Raw genomic sequence first — 15,061 nt, 5'->3', positions numbered from 1 at the left:
TAAATAAAATCATTCTTCAGTCATCCTTCGTAGAAAAGCTACCTAATACCTGAGATCAAAATAATAAATATTCTTCCGCACGCTCATTTCAGAAAACCGATTCTGCATTTCCAGTCGCCCATCTATTTTATCTGTTTATTTTTAATCTATGACTAAAACGATTTCTTTTACAAGAAACCGCTCGAAAGCTGCGAATATGAAATTGGCTCATCCTTGCAGCAGACATGCCTTCTTTATTTATGCTAACAGAAAAGTGCCGTTTTCAGAACTTGCTATAGTTGAGCAAGTACTTTATACCATTCCTTGAAGTTCCATTGTTACCAACGCAAACTGGTTTGAACAAGTTGTGAATAGATTTGATTCGAAAAAAGAAAGATATAGCCATGTTTTTTTAACGACGTCAAAAATTATCAAATAACCCCTCCCGTTGTGGGTTAGCAGCGGTGAGGGAGTGTCAGACTCTTACTGACTAAAAATCGTCTCGTTCTGTCGTAGGCCTTTAATGTAGCAGGGCCTCGGTAACTCTTTCGAACAATCCCGCAGCCCCGGCAGACCTTGGCCCTGTTGGGCCCCGCTGTGAAAAAGATATAGCCATTACGATTAATAATATGTTAGGTACATTTTGATGTGTGAACTTTACATAAATTATAGTTTACTAATACGCAGTTGAATACGTGACTACGAATACGAACTGAATTCCAATGTCATAATTCGTGTGTGTTAGTATCGAAAAACTATGTCACTAAATATAAGCGTTAGAATTACAGTCATGTAATATTAATATATTAAATTAATTTTCATTATATTCCTTCTTATTTCATAAGCCAAGTTATTGTTATTTTGTGTTCGATCAATAATTGCGAGGTTATTTATACATACCCCATGTCTTATACTTAATTGGAATTTAGTGAAAACAAGAATCAATCAATCTGAAATATTCAAAATCCATTTGTTATTCCCTCCTAATTGTTTCCAAAAATAATTCATACACAAAGCCATTTAAAAGTTCGTTAACAAAGTTCCGAAAAATAAACAGAAAGTTAATCTTAACTAAATTATAACTATATACCATTAACTGCTGAACGAAAATAAAGAAATCGCCTGAGAAAAGTTTGGTCAATATTAAAATAATTTTCCTTGAAAAAGCCAAAGGTCCGAAGTGGCTTTCATTTACAACTTTGTACGAAAACTTTTTATTTACGAATTTTACAAAATTATGTTTATGATTAATTTGCCTATTTTTTAATCTACTAGCATGAAAAACTTAGTTTGTTTGGTAATTATTTTATATAATTTTCAATAAGTCTCTCAAAACAAAATAATGTTAAAAACTGTGCTTAGTTTTGTGGGGAAGAAAAAAACTGAACCCAAAACATAAACTACTTAACTACAGTAACCGATAGCAGTAACAACTATTTTAAATCAACTTTAACACATTTTTGTCAAATGTGATTATCTTAAAACAATGAAACAACAGTTTCCACAAGCCGTCATCTACGAAATCAAAACGATGCAAACAGTGAAATTTCGCGGAAAATGTTGGAACCACAGTCATAAATCGTATCTGGAAACAAAACAATTAAAGCCGAATGGAGTTGTAGTAAGTAATTTATTGGATAGAAATTAGATAAGGGTATCCATCAGGGTCTGTTGCTGCGGTCGATGACGTAACGTTTCTATTGGTCGACACAAAATTCAACTAGCTAGCGTAGCCACTACTTGAGCAACTTTACCAGTTTTATTGAAGGATAGGTATGCTTGCTTGGCTTGATCTTTGGTTTTATTGAAACTGAACTTTGTCACAAAAATATTTTAATTAAATTATAGTTTTAGATGAAAACATGCATATTTCTCCATTGCTTGCAAAACCCTAAACTTTTATGCGAGGTTTTTTTTATATCCCTAAATAACTACAAGCTATTAAATACCTGAAAATTAATTCTGTATCATACCTATAATAAAAAGCGTATTGCTGTAGATTTGTGAATATAACTCGAAACAACAAGTTAATTCACTAAGCTGATTATTTGCATCAAAAGGGAATGATTAATAGTTTGCATTTTGATAATACTATAATTAATTTCAATGGTTTTCCAGGAATGATAATTATGAAAATATGAAAATAACATAATTAGTATAAATTACATCCACTTTAATAAACGTGGCTTTGGTTTACCTTTATTTGCGGTAGGTACTTAAAAATACAATTTTAATCAAATATGTTTTAATGGTATGTATATAATAATCCTGTTACCACCAATAATCGAAATATATTGTATCAATATTAATGGCATACAACAATAGCTTAATTACTATTACGACTGTTAGAAAAACAATGTGGGATGTCAATTAATTATATTCGTATACATATTTACTATTCTAACGGAATTAAATTTTAGAGTTATCTCGAAATGTTTTATGTAAATCGGAATGAACGGATCGAATAATATTTGAACTAACGACGTGGACGAAATTCAGTGGGACGTAAGATTCATATTGAAAAAGTTACCGCTTACAAATATTCAAATCGAGTGAGACACACCACAGTGCGCTTTTGAATTTCATTCGGTTTTCAGCGGCCTTAGTTTCAGTTCCCGTTAGGGTACGGCCACGTAGGTTTTTTACTAAAAATATAAAAAGTATTTGACGTATTTTTTTGGAAAACTTCACATTTGATACGTTGTATCCTGGCGGTAATTTCCACCAACAACTGTTACTAATATATAGGCTCTAGGCATCTCTATAATAATTCTAATAATCCTACATATTTACTACAAAATAATGGTTGTCTAAAGGACTTGCAAGACATACAGATTTTTTCCAGGAACTAATACTAAAAAGCCCTTGTCTCATAATCATGTCTCAAATTGAAGGGCGCCTAGTTATTCTAATAATACGAAAAAGATATCACATATTACCGAATATCTACGCTATTTTTATTCAGAATCCTCCATGACATATCAGAGCGCCTGTATCCCAAACAGTATTCCCTAGAGGCATACTAACGATAAACATATCATTTTGGAAATCAACCCGCCCCCGCATCGCCTACAACCCCCTAGTTTTGGTAATCAGGGCTGTCGAACAAATTGTAAGAGGATTATTTTAGCGGATTACAATAACTGGGTAATGTATGTCTGTCTATTTATTTACGCTTATAAGTAGCGGATTATTTTGGGGTATGTAATGATACCGTATCGTTTTTCTAACATTTTTCCTTATGCGATTATTTCTTATTTATTGGTTTCTTTTTTTGTGGTTCTGCTTTTATGGATGTTATTTTGATAGACGATGTTGTAAGCGAAATTATTACTGTAGACATTAATATCATGAAAGCTGTAACAAAAGGACGCCAAGGGCATTCCTTCTTCTTTAAAGTAAGCGAGACAAAAATATAGCAGAATCAAGAAGAAGATCATTGTAAGTATATATAGCGACGTCCGTAGGTATATAGTTATAAACCAGCTTATTACTCATACATCTACAGACCCATCGATACTGCGGTTGACCACGGTTAGATCGTACACACCTACTCTTTTGCCGATGACATATTACACAAAAAGACACCTAAGTCCAAACCGAAATCGTCGCTCGTAAATATACCTGTGAAATCGACAGTGGCCAGTTAACGGTTTATTGCAAGCTTGTGGTCACATCCTTAGGAGTCTATGTTACGATTCAGAACCGACCGGCGCGAGTTTTATGGCTAGGGTTTCTTTGAATAATGTAGCAGACGGCGCGTGAAGAGACGAGCTACAGAACTGGTGGGTTGTGGTACAAGTGAAGACCTTACTGCTTTTAGAGTGATACCTGGTTTAGTTCAAGATAACAAGGACCAAACAGGCATTGGTAGTCGGACCCGGCTGTAGCATAATAGGTTTGTGAAATTAGTTAACCTCAAAGGGCTATTGTAATGTTCAATACGAGTGTAATATTATTTACTTTAAGTTTAGCCTGTTTTTACATTAAGACAATAAGCTACCGATACCAAATAATGCCTATACAAGTCGGACAATGCATTATATTTTATGATGGGCTCTTAAAATTCGATTTTTCTATTTAATTTATTGTAATAAATTTATATAGTAATAATGCTAATTAGATTAAATTTTAAAAAATTAAATAGGCAGAAAATGGATTGTTTATTTTATATGTGGTGAAAACTTATAACTTGGACCACAGACAAAACTGTCAGCATACGATTTAATGCAAAGTGTTGGAGAATTTAAAATGGCCGAATCATCCATTACTATATTATTTTTATATTGCCTATTAGCTGAAGTAGTATCAACAATTCTAACCCCATAGATTTTAGAACCATACTCATGCATACACGCAACATCTTAAGCATTTTTTTAAACACACTCTCAATTTTTTTTTAAGAATTGGAAACTTAACAATCAACGTTATTTATTACTAAAGTATTTACAAAACTTTGTGTTACATAAAATAAAGTTCATACAAAAAAAGAAATGGCTACTTTTGTGTAGAATAACCGGAATGATTAATCAAAGTCCAAGCGTTTCCTATTTCGTTCTTCCAATCTAGGCTGAAAATATCCCTACTTTATCTACAAGAAGAGATACTTTTCATACCTAGAACCCACTTTTTTTCACGTAAGCACAATATTTTTCAACGAATATTTTAAACTTTTTTTTCCCCGTAATACATAGTTGGGTTATAACAGTAGGGAAGGCCGATATTACCAGACGTGGGTTGCCAACTCATCGCCTCTTTATTAGTACAGCAGTGACCCTTTCCGTCAGTCAACTTTTACGAGCAACCCGGGTGATGATCAGCTGATTCATTCCCTTTCTCCTTACTCCGAACTATGTGCAGATACGAGATCTAAAAATAAAACCTTAGTTCGGTATTGAGATAGATTTTGGTAATGGAATTGAATGAGAGAAGTTAGTGAAAAGAAAAATATAAAAGTGTTCCTGAAATAAATGATTACTTATTTACTTTAGAGTCTTAAATGTTAACTGTAAACATTAAGTATAATTATGATAATGTTAATTTGTTGTATTTTCTAAATAATGAATATTAAAATGATTAATTAATTACTTAAATATAATTGACAAATTATTAAATACCTAATTTATTGTATACTATAATAATAAAATGTATTGTTCCTTAATTGTATGTACCTGTAATATCTAAACAAGTGTAATAATTAAATTAAATTTTATTACTGAATATTTGTACGCCACCTTACTTGGCAGAGCATAGTGATACTTTTTATATATTTAAGATCTGTTCTTACCTATGGTTCACAAATAAATGATTTGATTGATGGATTGATTGATCTTATGCATGTTTCAGCATTCATACGAGATGATAATAGAGTAGGAAAAGGAAAGGGAAAACTGCGGGGACTATGGCACCTGCCAATAACAATAAATAGATATGTACATGTCAATGCGGCAGCTTATGATTATAATAGGTTACTTTTTTCCAGGTGCGCGAAGTCACTCCCAAGGAGCACGGGCAGATCTGCGGCTGGAAGCTGATAAGTTACTTATAATAATACTCATTATATCTCTTTATTTTATTTCTAGGCATCCAGATAAGAGTCCTATATCCAGATTAAAAATAACTCCGCCTATGACCTGAATACATAGATAGTTTAAATGAGCTGAAAAGCCCACTAATGGAATGAGGTCGGCAAATCAGGCTTCTAAATCAATTTTAGAGTAAATATTGGCCAATCCCTTAATAGATTAGATAGAAGCATACTGTTAATACTCAATTTTGATGTAATTGCCTACTAGTACTAATAAAGAGTTCTGATGGTTCTACATACTTAGTATACATTGTTTGAAAACCAAATTAATTGTTAAGCTGCCTTTGTAACGGTTGGCCCATGGGTTGGTGACCATCAATGTCCATGACCAAAAAATAACAGTCTTTTAAAGGGTTTTATTTATTCTGTATCTTGGTTATTGAAATCATAGACGCTGTTCCACCATCTCGCTCAATCAAGTCCAATAAGCTCTGGTCACTTTGAAATTGGCTCGACTTGAGATTTTCCCCAAGACAGTCAAATTAATGAAAAGAATTAGTGAATTTGTGACAACTCATATTCTGTGTTGAATTAGCTTTTCTTCAGTAATTTTTGCACATATTATGGCATTAATACTTCTGACCCCAATGATGTTTGATTTTATTGTTATAGAGCAATGTATTGAAAAGCACCTGAATATGTAAGAAAACGAAGCGAAGTTAAAGCTTGTATGTAATTTTTATTAGTTCCCCGGAAAATAAATTGGAATGCAATATTTATTGGTCGATGTACAGTCAGCATGCGAAGTGGACGATTGTAAATTTATTAGTATGTGTATGGCCAGCGATCGAGAATTTTCCTTAATGTAGTTTACAGAGGTAGATCTGAAAATTCACAGTTACAATACTAAAGAACCAAAGAAAAGGCGTTTATAAGGAGGATTTTAAAGGGAAAGCTGAGTATGACACTTATTAATAGAATAAAAAATGCAAATAAAAAAATATTTTCATGATTACATCAAATTGTCATGTATCTTACCATTTCCTATTTTGAATAGATATTCACATAAAGCAGTACGTGACTAACCGGGACCAAAGCCTCCAATAAGGTAACACAATCAATATCGAAACTACTACAAAACTACATTATCCAAAACAAGACAAGGGGCTCCAGTGACATTGCTAAAAAACTGTCTAGAGCCGAGAGCAATCGTGGTATCATCCATCGCCATCCTTCTGGCCACAACGTTACAGAGATCGAGTTAATTACACTTACTTCAGAGGGAATCAGAAATGCAATTAGTTTGGTGCGTGCGCTCCGGTAAGCCGGGGTTTTTACTGCCCCCACGAACGCGTTCGTCCCGTCCCTAACAAATGTCGTCTCGTTGTCGTTAAGGGTCAATGTCGTATAAGTTTTTTTACGATCCTCGCATTTGTTTGCCGACTGAAATTGACTTCTATTACGCCCAAAATTTTAGATTTCTATGAATTGTGCAGTTTATTGTTATCTGATTCAGTTTGCTTGTTTACCAATTTTTATAGATTTGACTCTGTTGAACTTTTTGTAGATGTTGTGTAAATATATGTGAGTGCATTGCCAGTAATGTGCGTCAGGTGTAGTAAATGTGTTGGTCTAAAACATTTTCAGTCATGTCAATTCACGTTAATGTTGTGTCAATATTGCTTTGCTTTCGATAAATTTGGAACATTTTGTGCTCATAATTTAAATTCTATTTATCACTTTATCAAAGCGAAATGTGAACTGAATTATCAATTTGAACAGTCAACTTAAATATTTTTAACTAACCTAACCACTTAACCAAAAGTTGTCTCAACTGTTCAATTTTCTTGTTGACCTTTGAGACAACTATGAAAGTGTTCTGAGCATCGAAATTTTCATTCAAACACAAAGGGCTGCTATAAAGTTTAATTACAAAATATTTAACGCAACTACACCGCCAAACTTCCTTTGTAATGGCGATCCTAAGTCCAAGTGTTGGAAATTTTCAAACATATTTCGTTGTGTAACGAGGTCAAACGACAGAAAGGGGAGTTTGTACAACAACTGTTTACATAGAGAAAGGACAGAGGAATTATTAATCCAAACATTTTTCTGCGAAATAAAGGCGAGTGACCTATTCTATGTAATGGCTTACGTAATTCTTCTCAATCATGATAGGGTTGGCTCGTTGCAGGGATGGAAGCTTTCCGTTGCGTATTCATTAGGGAATCGTTGCGACAAATGTTCCGGAATTATGTTTCCGGGATTATTCGCTTACTCAAGAAAACAAGATGTGACACTCCTTATCCGTTGGAGGAAAACATGTCGTGCGCCGTCGTGATTGTTGATTTCATTATTGTTGATCCGTAGCCTTTTGTCACTTGCGTACGTCTCACGATTTGCCTTTGTCTTGTTATTTTTATTAAATAAATCGTTAATCTTCCAAGTTATTGTTGTGATTGTATGTAATTTATGTGATGACCCTTACTTGTTATATCGTTTTCCTTGTCGCTTTGTATTAAGAGATGGGCCTTGAAGAAAATACTTAGGTCAAAACACAAATCGAATTGGCAACGCCTACCACCACTGACTAAAAAAAGTACAAGGCATGTGCTCCCAGGATATTATGACTGTTCATATCAGCGAGTCCTCGGGCGCTAGGGGAGGGTACTGGGCAATTTCCTAGTGATTTCCTGGCCGGCGTCGCCGCCGCACGACAAAAGGGACTAATCTCTGGAAGGAACTCTATTTTACACTTCATTACATTCCGAAGCGTTTTATTAAATCTCCATCGGCTTGTATTTACCTGGAATCCTCAAGGAACTTTCTTACTTCATGTTTGTTTCAACAGATTTCGGATTCTGTTTCCATTAACATTATTTTACAAGCTTGGCGCTTTTATCGCCTCATTTTCGTTTTGTTTTTCCAGTGCATTTGGGATGGAATAGTTTAAATGGAATGTCTCAGTAACGGAGATAGTTGGAGGGTTAAAATATGCTAATGTAATTAATCCGTTAAGTGTTACATTCATTATACATTGGCTGACTTTCACAAGGGATGCATATTTTATCGATGATATTGCTAAAGCTAAAAACTAATTCTGTTTTGGGTCGCAAGGGATTTAATCGGATTTTGTTACACATAGGTATTATTAAGCGTGTTAGGTATCCGGCATAATAATGCAGTAGTAAATTATGTTTTCTTAATAAGCGGAAGGCAGTTATCTAACGAAGAACTGCCCCTTGCTCGTTAAGATTGTTTACGGAAGTACTACATTAAAATCGTATTTGGAAGCCCCGCTCAACCTGTTATGAGAATAGACAAATATGCATATAATGGCAGTTGCGTGTTCAAAATAAAGTGAAAACACAACTAAAGAGCATGCAAAATGTAGGTCAATAATTGGGCCAACGCTCCAATAAAAATGGATACAAACACGACGACTTTGGCAAATTGGATCCATATTTTTTTGTACTCAATGCGTGGAACAAAATTGAAAGGGAATTTTTTGTCTGCCAATTAGGCTTGTCAATTTGTCGTTGATATTTTCATGTAGCGTTATTTCGTGGGAACAAAATTATGATTAAGTGGATTATGAATGCCATATTGGTTTAGGTCCAACTCCTAAATAAACCTTAGTGGCAAAGTTCGTAATATATGCTTCGATTGCTATGAGGAATGGGTTACTTAGGCCTGTGATGATGGGTCGGCAACCTGTTAATGGTGCATTATTTTAATGAACCCATTTTAGTATAGAATATTACTATAAGTTGTAATTTAACTACTAAGATTACAAGCTTTCAAACTAGTAGGTATTTCACGGGGTTTCACCCACAAAAGGTCTCATAATAGACATAATAGGAATACCTAATATTTAACAGATTCCTAGAACTTACATAAATACAGATGATAAGCAAATTCAGAGCTACACGAAACACACAACAATACATATATAAAATCTCGTGTGCACGCAATATTTTCACAAAATATCTCGAAGCTATTACAAAGTTCGCGAAATTGTATCACTGGTAACATTTCAAAGTTGCCGAACAACTTCGGGACATCAGCAATATATTCTTATAAGAAAGTGTTGGTTACAACGAAGGCAGTAAGTCTTCATTGTAGGACTCGACTCGACTGGAGCAATATTAAAAGTTTGCTGTATAGGTCCTGTTTGTGTTGATGGTCTTGTTTCGACGATCTTGTATTGATAACGAAGATTGGGAAATTGTGTACAAATATAACATTAAAACTGGTTAAAGAAGAACTATCAACACTATGAGGAGCAAAATGATTTCAATTTTTTGTTACCTTCTTTGCAAAATATATTCAAACTAACCGTTGTCTCACGGTTTCAGTGAGTACAACAGTGAAAGAATTATTCAAATTGGTTCAGCAGTTTCGACGCCTTTAAGGATCTAACAAATAAAAAAGTGTTTTCTCTTTGTTATATTAGTATAGATGTATGTACATGCTTTTTTATTTTCAACAAGGCCTAAAAACTACAAAATATTATGTTTCCCGATTTAATAATACAAAATTTGCATTTAGATAATTAAAATCTGATCAAATCCTATCCCAGTGATCAGGAATTAGTTAATTAGTAACATTTAGTGTGCTCTGCTAATTGAAATATCGTTTGACACAGATATTATCGATATATTACAAATTACCGTTAAACGATAAGGCGATGAGATTATGACACAATTAATTTTAATGTATCGAATGTTAGGTAACATAATATTATGTGATAAGTATGCTTTTTAAAATACTTTTTACGACGATTTTCAAGAACGTCTATCTGCTAATTTGCTTACTAGAGGCTAAGGAGGGATAGGAATTTAACAAAACTTGTATGGAGGTCAAGATAAAACCCTCTCTTTAGAGAAAAGCCACATTTAGGTAGTTATTGAAATCTTCAGTTTATGGAAACCATGTACTTTTTAACCATGAAGAGATTTACAATATACAAAATTCAATCAAAAATCTTATTTCTTAAACATTGCATCTTCTCTTTATTTGGAACAATTTCTCCAAATGCAATCCGGTATCGTCACGGAGGAACATTTTTTTTCTCCATAGGCATCATCTATACATTTACCATGAACTATAGTGTCTACAGTGCAGTATTTTTAATGCATGCTGTCAGAACTAGCCTTAACTCTTCCGTAGTATTGCATAGCGAGTGCAGTGACCATGTTACATTTGTGAAATTGCCCGTCATGCCTCAACACTCGAGATGATGAAATATTTCGACATTGCGATGCTAGAGGACTAATTAAATTACATATTCGGAATTTCTGTTTTATTTTGTGGACAAAAATAGAGCAATGTGAAGAAATCAAAAATTCTTGAGCTAGATTAGAATGTGACACATTCTTTATTCATCACATTCACACTTCATCCACAGTGTGAAAGAATTAATCTGCGCAATGAACGAGCTAAACGATAAAATGTAATCTAGAATTCTAGATACTCGTAGATTCTACTCTGAGGTTTAGGAAGTATTGAACTGTAAGAGCAGTGAAAAAGTAGTGAATTTTGGCTCGATTTCCAAAAAGATTGTATAGACAGCACAGAAAACAATTGACAACCACCGTATCAAATGATGACATGAGACCGCGACAGTTTTTTGTTTCGTTCGGAATGTGTCAAAACCCAAGTGAAAAATGTGTTTGAAAGCGCTGTAACAACCCATTCTGACTATACTCACCTAACCCACTTAACTAAAACAGATGACTTACCAAAACCGACTTCAGTTGACTATCTAGCAAAATACATCTAATAATGATTTATCTAACACCGATTACCTCAAACAAATTGATACGAATGTTTACCAATAAATTGTAGAACAGGAAATATTTGGAGAGTAGTTAGAGTTCAAATATATTGGGGGCGATCCAGACCGCCTCACGATAAATAGTTTCGATGCCAAACACAAAGGGGTTAAACGCTTTTGAGAAAACTAGGACTGTGTGAGGTTTTGTTTATAGGTTCCAAGTTGAGTCATAATTTGCATAGTCTATAGAACTTCGAACTGAGAAAGAGGATGGTCAATTATTGTATTATATTAGTGGAAAGTGAAATTAAGTGGCTATATGATTTAGTTCTATATCGATGAACAATATTGCTACTCTCTATGAAATTATAACAGCTCAATGTATATAGTTGATGAAGTTTCGTTTCTTATATAACCAATTAGAATAAAAACGAAAACTCTGTGGAATAAGTGGCTTTCCAGGTAATTACGCATGAAGGTATCTGTGGAGATCAAAGGGGAAGGCCTATGTTCAGCAGTAGACGTCCTATGACTGAGATAATGATGATGATGATGATTCATGAAGAAATATACTTGAATTACGTTGTGACCACGGAATATGGATTTGCAGAGCTTAGTTTCCATACCCTATGGATTTGGCCAAACCAAAGAGGAGTTTTTAATCAAACATTTTGATTCACAACTAACCCAGTGCCAAGTATTACGATTGGCAAGAACTCTCCGTTATTCATAGGAACTTGGGATAAGCCGATAAACCAACGTTATTTTTTGGACAGAAAAAGGAAAGAAAGTGATTGAGGTAAAGAAATATGAAAACGAAAACATGTATAAGGATTTGTTATGTTCGAATATTGAAGTGTGTGTTTTTGACATGTGTAAACAAACATAAGGCTAGTCTTATAATAGAACTATTCATCAAAAGTTTTTCAAAAATATTTTTCGAAATTCTGTTCACGTTTTGAGAAATGAATGGAAACGCATTTAGTCAGTTAATTTATCATAATTTATACGTCAGCTGGTCTGGCATGTTTGAATGAAAATTTTCTATTCATCTATGCAAGTTTCTGTTAAAAGTTACTTTAAAATAGATTAGTGCCTTTACTATTTTGAAAAACGAGATTTTTGTGTAGGCGTTATGGTCATGAGATAATTTTTCAAAAACTATATAATTCACTATCTTAATGTGATTTTAAAATTTTGTGTGAATATTCTGACGTCACATATTTCTCTCTGTCTGTCTTCATCGTAAGTAACCTAACAATCAATTTGAATTTTCAACCTTACTACCCTACACATTAGGTCCAAAATCCATCTACTCCTTCAACCCTAAAAATAGTCCAATATCCATGCATAGTTAACAACGGATTAGGAGACAATTTTGTGGAGCGTAACTATAGAAAAGAACCGGTCAAGCTTGGTAAGTCACGCATGAAATTAGGGTTATGGTCGAGAGGATCGACCAGAATTATTCAGGTTGCGCTCAATAATGAACCTACGGGACCCTGAAAAGGTTCACTCGAATCGATTTAATTGACTCGTTAAGTTGGTATCGATTGTGCATCGAAAGGGTCTAGACTGTGCTGATTTAGTGAATTAAGAGTGGGCATCGATTAATAATGTATGAGAAGGGATTACGTTTCACAGTGTCTGCACTAGTACTGTTAAAAATGTCTCAGTGATTTGCTCTAATATATTTGTAGCGATATAAAAAGGGATTGGTTTGCCTTACTATGTATTTTTTTGCTGCAATCCTCATTCAAAGAAAATACAAGTCTAAAAAAGTAGCCTAGTTTAAAAATTATAGCATTACAACGGTTCATAACTTGACACATTGTTTATTCTAAACTACCTTGTCCTTGCGGATGCACCTACATCCCAAGGGAACTTCATCATGGATTCGTATCAAGAACTTTTGTACTTTCCTTGACTACCAAATTTTTCAAGTTGTTCAGTAGTCTTAGAGTAATAACGCGGCAGTCAGAGTTACTTTTGCTTATGATTATGAGTAAGGTTAAGCATAAGTATCAAATGACTACTCAAAATGGACATTTATACAGTACTGTAAAGTTGAGCAACCATGAAATAATTTCGTTATTGAAAGTGCAGCCTTCTAATGAAGATTAAAAAGTTGTGCTGCAGTTCGGAGCCGCTCGAAACCACACCTGCTCGTTCGCGTTAAATTAATATCACGGTGCATTTAGTCAAGCGAAATTGTAAAGATTTACCTTAAAATTTTGGCATGGTTTTAGGCTTTAAAATATGTTGAAAGTACCTGCTGTAAAACTAAAGTATACTTTGGTGTGGATATTTTGGAAATCATAGTATTATTTAAGAGTTAACATACTCTCATCATATCGATTTTGAATACAAAGAAACAGACTTGTACTTTACAGGTTACTAGGTGCAAGGCTGATGTTAGGTATTTTTACCCGACTGCCAAAGAAGGAGGGTAATGTTTTTCGAGTGTATGTAAGTATGTAAGTATGTATGTATGTCTGTTCCTTTGTGACCTCCTGTAGCCTAAACGGCTTGATGGATTTTGATGTATGAGGTATCGTTAGATTTGTCTTGATTACGGGAGTGTCATAGGATACATTTTATCCTAAAAGTCCCACGGGATATTTTTTCTAAATTTCCCTTTAAAAAAATATGTATGCGGTATCATTAGATTCATTTCAATCACGGGAGTAATTAATATAGGATACGTTTTTTCTCAAAATTCCCACGGGAACATGTTAATTCTGCGTCAACGCAAAGCAACTCATGCGTTAGCAAGCAAAAAGCGATTCTTTTGGCGATACAATCACGTCGTCTTGATCAAATGCATGAACGTCGTCTTGATCGTCTTGAACGTCGCATTGGCGGTAAATTTATGTTGCGGAGTAACATCACTCGTAATCTAAAACCAAATGTCGTCGAAATAATTTAAAATGGTACTTACATATACATAGTCTTCTACATCTACAACATTTTCGTTAAATAAAACAGCTAAAAGTTATAAATAAAGAATTATTATTAAAAACAAAATACCCGACTGCACACTAAAACAAGCCCCACAATAATATTGATCAATACAACTTTACTGAATATAATTTATAAATATTGATGGAAAGCATCGCAGGCGGGGACCACCTTGACCGCCACCAACGAAAATTCTGCTAAATGGTGCACAACCGAAATGACTATAAATAAGCCTCTGTTGGTCCCCGCCTGCGATGCTTTCCATCAATATTTATAAATTATATTCAGTAAAGTTGTATTGATCAATATTATTGTGGGGCTTGTTTTACTCTTTTTTTAGTGTGCAGTCGGGTATTTTGTTTTTTTAATAATAATTCTTTTATTTATTTTCGTAAAGTAGGTAACATTGTTTAGTAACCAGCTAGCATACTTCGAATTACAAAACAAAGTAATAATAAGTACGAAAGTTACATCACAGGTCTATTTAAAAATATATATTAGGTATAAAACCAACCCTGCGATGACAAATAATCAATCGTCACAAAAACCTTTAAACATTTTGGTACTAAAAATATATTTCACAAAGACACAATCCATAGCGCAGCCAATAAATCGTACTTCTGAACAACGACATCTACAAACACCACCGTCTTTAATCAAAGTGAGTGCTGCAAATAATTCTATGTTCTAAATGTTTACCACGAACCATCATTTATTTGTTTTGTGTAAGCTTTATGTACAGTTCATCTTAAGGTAAGCTAGCTGATATATAAGGTTTCAGGACTGCTTCATGCATCAATAATTTTAGTGCATGC

Source organism: Helicoverpa armigera, chromosome 10 (assembly GCF_030705265.1).
Source record: "Helicoverpa armigera isolate CAAS_96S chromosome 10, ASM3070526v1, whole genome shotgun sequence".
NCBI classification, from domain to species: Eukaryota; Metazoa; Arthropoda; class Insecta; order Lepidoptera; family Noctuidae; genus Helicoverpa; species Helicoverpa armigera.
This window is presented reverse-complemented; position numbering follows the sequence as displayed.